The sequence below is a fragment of the Rhodamnia argentea genome, chromosome 3 (assembly GCF_020921035.1).
Source record: "Rhodamnia argentea isolate NSW1041297 chromosome 3, ASM2092103v1, whole genome shotgun sequence".
Lineage (NCBI taxonomy): Eukaryota > Viridiplantae > Streptophyta > Magnoliopsida > Myrtales > Myrtaceae > Rhodamnia > Rhodamnia argentea.
The window spans coordinates 33006072-33014171 of NC_063152.1; positions in this window are offsets into that span (position 1 = coordinate 33006072).

Sequence of the window (8100 nt, forward strand, 5' to 3'; positions counted from 1 at the left end):
AGAGGTAATCATTTTTCCTACTATTGAAGGTGTTTTTTCCATTAATGGAAATTGTTTTCTTTGACTCATTTGTTTTCCATGAACTAAACGCCGAAAATTCGGAAAACATTTTCCTAAAGTTGTTTTTCGCTAAACGAGCAAAGCCTAAATGCTCAACATATTGTTATGATAATTTCATTCATTAGAATAAATAAGCTTGATAATCAATAATTTTCCTTTATCTAAAGTAGCACATACCTCGTTTGTGGGCACATTGAACTTCCGATGATCCATTGTCACTCTTGAGTCCACATCTCCCACCGGTCGCTTCACAACCTCTACAATCCGGCCAATCCCATTTCAACCAAACGCCCTCGGTTACGTTCTCCGTTAAGGTCGGCCTCACGGGAACTAACATCATCCGGGTATCGCACTCCCCGGAATTGGACAATAACATTCTAGCAAGGTAATCTTCCGTGGGCGCGACCACAACCTTGTGGTCCGCCCCGTCGAGGCAGGCGACGTGTGCTATCCCAATTCCCGATAGGTCCGTGGGAAAATCCCATGTGCAATTGGCAAGTGTGAAGTTCCCGTGCGCCTCGGCTAAGAAGGGAGACGACCCGGAGGCCAGGTCGGAGCTGAAGCTCCGGGTCGCCAATAGGCGCTTCAGGAGGCAACCTTTGGGGTCCCCGAGCGAAACCAATTGTTCCACGTAATCGATCGACGTCACCACGAGGTCGCCTGAGTGAGGCAAATGGAGGATTGCTCGGCCCTGGTCGTCACATGAGATTTCGAATCCTGGATAGCCACAGCGTTCGTCCTGAAGGCCTATGATCCGGAATGGGAAGCGGATCGGGGGTCCCTTCGGATCGCAATACGACTTCCGACAGAGAGCGCCGGGTTTATCAGCGGCGACATGGAGGAGGAGGACAAGGAAGGCAGACGAGAAGAGTAAGAAGATTTCGGAGGACGCCATGCGAAGGGAGGTGACATGGCGGAGAGTACAAGGGATCGTGAAATAGGGAAGGCGGGCTTGGTTCACTTCAATTGCTGGATGGATGAGGACATGGAGGTTCTTACAAGCACACCTGTTAAAATTTGGAGACCCTGGTGATATGTACAAGACATTTTGGCTTTGCTTTAGAGAAAAGATACACACGTCGTTTTAGTACTTTAATTAACCTTAACGTCACATGGGACTCTATATAGATGAGAGAAAATAATAAGAGGGATAATGATTTTCTCTAGATTAAGCCAAATTTAACGGACTTAACATATGGACTTAATCGCATCAATTTGACAAGTTTTATGAATTAATTGTACTTTTTGAAAGTTTTAGGACTCAATTGCACTTTCATGACAAGCTTTAAAACTGCTATTATGCACTTATCCCTAGATTATTTATAAGTTTGAAGTGAATTTATTTCTTAGACAATTAAATTCATGAAATTTAATTTGTGAGATACATATGCATTATTTTAACTTATTATTTCTATTTTTTTCTATTTTCACTATCGGTATCTCATTTACTAAATTTCACGATTTTTAGCATTATTGTAGTTGCAAAAGTTACATGTCTTTGTATAAGTAGACACCTCATTTAAGCTGCTCGAGATCGACTCGATTTTTTCCGAGGTCGAGTGGCTTGTCGAGCCAAGTTCGAGCCTAAAGATATTTGGCTCGATCGACATGTTAGCCTCATTTTTCCATTACGGATATCTTTGGAGACAATGTCAGAGATAATATTACTATTGATGTGTTATTACCCTTTCACCCTCTTCAAGTACAAACGAAAAGGGTGAGTACAATTATTTCGAGCTGAGTCGAGCTCAATCAAGCTGAAAAAAATCGGGTATGTTGAATTTTATCCCGTTAATATTGATTAATTTGATGGTCTGCCAGTAACAATAAAAGTTTAATCTTTTATATGATTAAGATAGTGTTTCACAAGCTGATTGTAATTATTGGGATTTTATCTAGCCATATTTTTGTAATTTCATGCATTATCTACTAAAAGAAAATCAATGCGAATGGTCCTCTTAGAATTGTACTTCCGGGATTTGGAGAGATCCAATGATTGACATCGAGGGGAATTAATTTCTTTTTCTGTGAAGTACTTACAACGTACCATGAAAAATTACACAAAAAGCAGAAAAATTGCCAAGGTAATACCATGAATCCATCGTACATTTTAACCTTAAATCTTCCTCATCTCGTATCTTGTAGTTATAGATATGACACGATGATTGGAGACTATATGCCCTCATGCTTGCGGCATAGAGGGCATGAAGCATTTCTCTTGAGCCACTCGTCTATGCAATGAACATGAAAGTAGTGCGCACACTCCGGGATGGTCCTGAGTGCCTCCTTGGGCCGGTATTCCGACAAGCAAATCGTGCATACGTCGTCGTTCGGCCTAGGCACGTGCCCTAGATTATCAATCTGAGCCTTTGGATACGATTCTAACGTGGTCAAGTGGATGCCCATGGCACCATCGACAGCATGTTGAGTAACTCCCGTGTCATCGGAATGAAATGGATTCGTGTTGTTGTCACCGTCGTATATCTGATGTCGGGATCCGTTGGCTAAAATGCCGAGGTAACAAGCAATTCTGAAGATACTATGGAGCAAGGGCGACATGGCGAACGAGACTATCACGAACTTTGCGAGTTTTGAATTAGCGATATCGTTTCTAACGGTACATGTGCTGAGTCAGGCTTTCAATTACTTGTGCCCTCAATTTTAGTGTACCTGCGCAACCAAAGAGGAGCAAAGCAAGTACATGAACAATTGAGATCTCATTTTCTTTACTTGAAATCGAGCTGCTTGATGGACTCGATCGGAAGTTATTCTACACCGATCATAAAAGGAGAAAATAATGAGAGTAGAATTATTATTCTTACCGATGTTATGATGACAAGAACTAATCGTAATTTCAAAATTTTCAGTATCTTTTGTTGAATACCCCATTATAGGTATTCATTATAGTCATAAAAATTACCAAAAGAGTTTTAAACCTATTGCGCTTTTGTCAATTCAGTTTTAAATCTTTTAATTATTTCAAATGAGTCCTAAACCTTTCGCGTTTTGTCAATTGAGTCCTTCCGACCAATTTTGACCAGAAATCGCTAATGTAGACGCCGGCCGTCTTACATGGCACACCGGTGCTAACGTGAACATTTTGTAATATTAATTTATGGTTTTTTTTTCTTTTTAACCCTATTCCTTACTTCTTCTTCCTTTTTGTTTTTGAGTGAGGGTGCCAAGCCCTCGCCTGGCCGGAATCTGGTCATGGCTCATGCGCCCTTGCTCAGAGCTGGTGAGGGTCGCCGGTCCTCATCCAAAAACCTAAAAAAAAAAGTAAGGAAAAGGGAAAAAAAAAGGAAAAAAAATAAAAGAATGCATAAAATATTAAAATATTAATACAAAATATCCACGTCGGCATCAGCCGTGCCACATAGGACAGCGGAGATTCACGTCAAAGATTCATGCAGGCCACATTTGGCCTGATAAAATCAATTGGTAGAACGTGAAAAGGTTTAAAACTTAATTGACACAAGTAAAAGATTTAGGACTGAATTGATAAAAGTATAATAGGTTTAGGATTTTTTTGGTGATTTTATCAATTCAGTCCCTCCAAAAGGGGAAAAAAAAAGGTTACAGGGAACGGGGCCGTCGCCTCGAGTGAATGCACTTAGGGATGGCTTATGCACCATCCCTTGTAAGTTGATGCGCTAACGTTTCATAATGCACTTGATCATTTAGACTAATCAATCTCTTGAGTGGTACATTTGAGCCTCTATATCAAAATCCGAATGAAGAAAATGATGACAAAGATAAGAGGATTACAGATTACCCTTTGAAATTGCGGCATAACGGGCAAGAAGCATTCTTCCGGAGCCATCGGTCAATGCAATAAGCATGGAAGTAATGTTCGCACTCGGGAATAGTCCGGATCATCTCCTTCCGCTCATATTTTGACAAGCAAATCGCGCAAACATCGTTGTTAGGCCGAGGCAATTGTTCCAGGTCGTCGATTTGAGTCTTCGGATAAGATTCAATGGTGGGTGAGTCGATGCCCGTCATGCCAACGGCATTGCGCCGGGCCACTTCGATGCCTTCGCCATTGACATCGTTGGATGGAGCTGAACCCGGGATGCCGTTGGAGCTAACTTGATCGAGACCCCGACCAACGAAGACCCGAGCCTTTAAGAACCATACGAATCCAAAGATGCACGTCAACCATGGTAACAAGAAGAGCGAAGCCATGGCGAACCGGGCAGCCATCCATAAGCCTGAGAAAATAGGAGTTGCCATTAAATGTTAGCGAAAACTCCACAAATGAGAAGAAACCACGTATGATCAGTCTTTTTGAAGCTCAAGCTGTGTCCACGGTTCTTTCCGGTCTGAAAATAGCGTGCACCTCTGTAAAAATGATAAATTATCCGTACGATTAGTCTAATTGAAGTCTGGTTTCCATTTACTGTAATAAAAAAAAAATCAGGGGTCAGCACATGGATGGTCCCTGAATTTTTCTTTATAATTTAATATGACTCATGAACTTTGTTTTTTGGGTTCAATCCAATTCCGATATTTTTAAAAATCCACTCAATGTAGTTCTTTTGTTCTCTTTGGCCAAAAATAATGAGAGGGAGAATGTGGAAGTCACGTGTAAGTGACACGGACCGTATGTTCCGTGTCCCCATCTATGCATGCGTACGATGCGACGGACCGGAAACCACTTGCCCCAACTCCTCCTACTCTCATGTATCCTTGGGAGTGAAGTTTGATGGTGTCGTCATGAGGAGCGAGCGATGTAGCGGGAAAGAAGCAACTTGTCTGTGGAAGTAGCGTCAGGAAAGTTTGTGCTAAAAGTTACATGATAAAAGGATTACAGCTCTAAGGAGCTCTGAAGGCAGGTTGGCACTCATGTACAAACTGATCGGGAGTTGATGCCATCCCCCGATGGGGCTATGGCAGACCAAAATCAGTTGTTGTGCCTAAAGTGTTCTACTCGTCACGCTCAATGCACAGGACGCCCAAGCTAAGCTATTCATCGTACTATTCTAAGGCGTAACATCATACAGAAAGCTAGCCTAGCGTGTTCTCGGCTTGCTTAGTGTCATACGGGCTGATTCCTCGGTTGAAATCTGCTAACCCAGGATAAAATGGTATCGGAGCAAAAATCTCTCTAGTAAGTAAGTGAGTCGGAAGAAAATCTGTCGTTCACCCGGTCCTGTGAGGGCAGAGAGTGACCTACTAGGCAGCAGCTGCTCTTTATCAGCTACCAAGATAAAGATAGGGTCCGATGGTCCACCCGTTCCTACGACGGCGGAGAGTGAATAGCCGGGGCAGCCATGTTTGGATAAAGCGCTACTCTCAACGAGCTTCTGGGATGCCAATGGGGGCACGGCAAGAAATCGATTCCTCATTGAAATGGGATAACGTCCCTGGATCAAGGCGGTGAATCTCTAGATGAGTCCATTATCAGGTTTTCAGCAAGGAGAGAAACCTCCATTGATCGGCTGGATGTAAGGAGTACTTAATAGGCGAAAGAGGCCAGCAAGCGCAGCTGGCCCTAGTGCCACACTCGTCAAGAATGCAAGTGACCGAAGGAGCCTAAACAGCCATTGATCTAAAAGAGGCTACTAATGGAGAGGAGTTCATCCGTGGGGTGAGCATTTGTCAACCATGTAAGACCCCACAGATGTGTTGATGGTGCAGTGGAGCAGTGAAGCGATAGAACAGCCCATAACGGGGAGGTTGCGAATTGAGGGGGAGAGAATGACACGAACCGAATGCTTCGTGTCTCCATCCGTGCACCCATACGATGCGACGGATCGGAAACCCATGCCCCAACTCCTCCTACTCTCATGTACCATTGGGAGCAAAGCTTGATGGTGTCATCAGGAGTGAGCGATATAGCGGGGGAATAAATAACTAGTCCATGGGAGTGGCATCAAGACGTTTGTGCTATGAGTTCCAAGATAGAAGGATTATATCTCTAGGGAGCTTTAAAGGTGGAATTGGCCTCCCAGTGTACAAATTGATCGGAAGCTGATGCCGCTCTCCCGATAAGGCCATGGCAGGGCGAAATCAATTATTGTGCTTAAAGTGTTCTGCTTGTCTCACTCAATGCACAGGATGCCCGAGCTAAGCTGAGTGTGATACGACCCGATATGTGGACGCTATTCATTGTACTATTCTAAGGGGCAACGCCATACAGCAAGCTGGCCTAGCGTGTTCTCAGCCCACCAGGCACCGCACGGGCTGATTCCTCGGCTAAAATCTGTCGACCCATGATATAAGCCTAGTGAATGCTAGCATGGTAAATCTAACATCAAGCTACCAGAAATGATAGTCACATCACCTCTGCATTTTAGAATTCTTAACAAATTTAGAGAATTTGGAAAGTTTAAGCATTAGATTGAACAAGAAAAAAAATTCATGGACCATATTGAATAATGATGAAAAGTTCAACAGCCACTATGGGGAAAATTACCCAACAAATCATACACCTATTGTAATTGTGTCGTTTTAGTCTTGAACCTTTTTTTGGCCAATTGAATCATAAACCTTTTGCACTTATGTCAATTCAGTCCATTTGGTAGGTTGACACTGACGTGGATATTTTTGTATAGTATTTAAATATTTTTGAATTTTGTATTTTTCTTTGTTATCGTTTCTTTCTCTTTCTTTTTGGGTTTTACTTCCCACTGGCAAGCAAGTTGTGGCCAACGAGGGTCGCCAAAGCTCCCGGCTACTAGGCGAGACCATCGTGGCCGCGAGCAAGGCGACCGCGCCCGTGACTGGATGGACATGGCTTCCTTCTCCGGCAGCCAGCGAGGTCATGGCAAGGCCAGGTGAATGTTTGGGAAGGGAAAAAAAGAGAAAAAAATAGAAAAAATAAAAAACACATTTAAATGTTATAAAAAATTATCTTCATCGACGCTGATAGGCCAAATGAACTGAATTAACATAAATGCAAAAGGTTTATGATTCCGTTTTTTCATGAAAAATATTTTCCTACAAATAATCGCTTGTATAACTTGAAATGATTAGCAATGAAACGCATTTTCATTACCGATAATTATTTATGTCTAAAAATTTTTGTGACCAATAAAAAATTTTCTCATTTACTTATTTTAAAAGTGATTTAAGCGATCAATTTTAGAAAAATATTTTTCAAATTATTTATTTTTCCCAAAATAAACAGTACTTGAAAGTGTCGTATAAATTTGCTAAATCCTTCTAGCAGTCTTGCTGAGCGTCTTTTTAAAATTGGAAAGCACCATGTCTAGGAAGAATCTATTGTACCATCTACCAATTCATGATGCTACTGGTTTTTAAAAAAAAAATTTATCATTTGTGATGACACTAGCCACGTAAGCAACTACTGTACAATTTTCCAACACTAAAACGTGGTCGTTTCTACCACCCACCCGGGTGGCGCCGCTGGTTTGTGCACTTTTCCTCTCGCAAAAGGTCGAGTGTTCGAATCTCAGGGGCGTCGCAGGGTGACTTACCCGATGGCACGTGTGTGGTGGCTAGCACGTGTTGCCCCCGGGGTTTACCCCCCGGCTGCCGGCCGTACGGGGTTCCCCGAGTCATATAAAAAAAACGTGGTCGTTTCTGATTCCTTTTAATTGGTTTAAACATCACCTTGACCCATGTCATGTGCCGAATTTACTTGCAACAATTATTATGTGGTTAGGACTGGCTTGCAAGTTAGATTACCAAGATTAGACTTTAACAGATAAATAAAGGTAGAGATATAATACATTCCATATAAAATTACCGGGTTTCCGTACGCATATAAGCTCGGAGCCTGACTTATAATCCTTGAGTCCGCATCTCCTCTTGGCCGCTTCGCACGATGTGCAATTGGGTTGAAGCCATCTCAACCAAATGCTTTCGCTTATGTTCGTCGGATGTTGCCACCGCCAAGGGCTCGACATCGTCCACAGGGAGCACTGCTGCTCCAACATCCACGGCCCGGCCAAGTCATCGTCCGTGACCACGACCACCACCATGTTCGGCGCCAGGCTGAGGCACTCGAGCTGCGCAACGCCGCTTTCCGGCCCTATCGTGGAGGAATTCGCGGACGAGCAGTTCGCGACC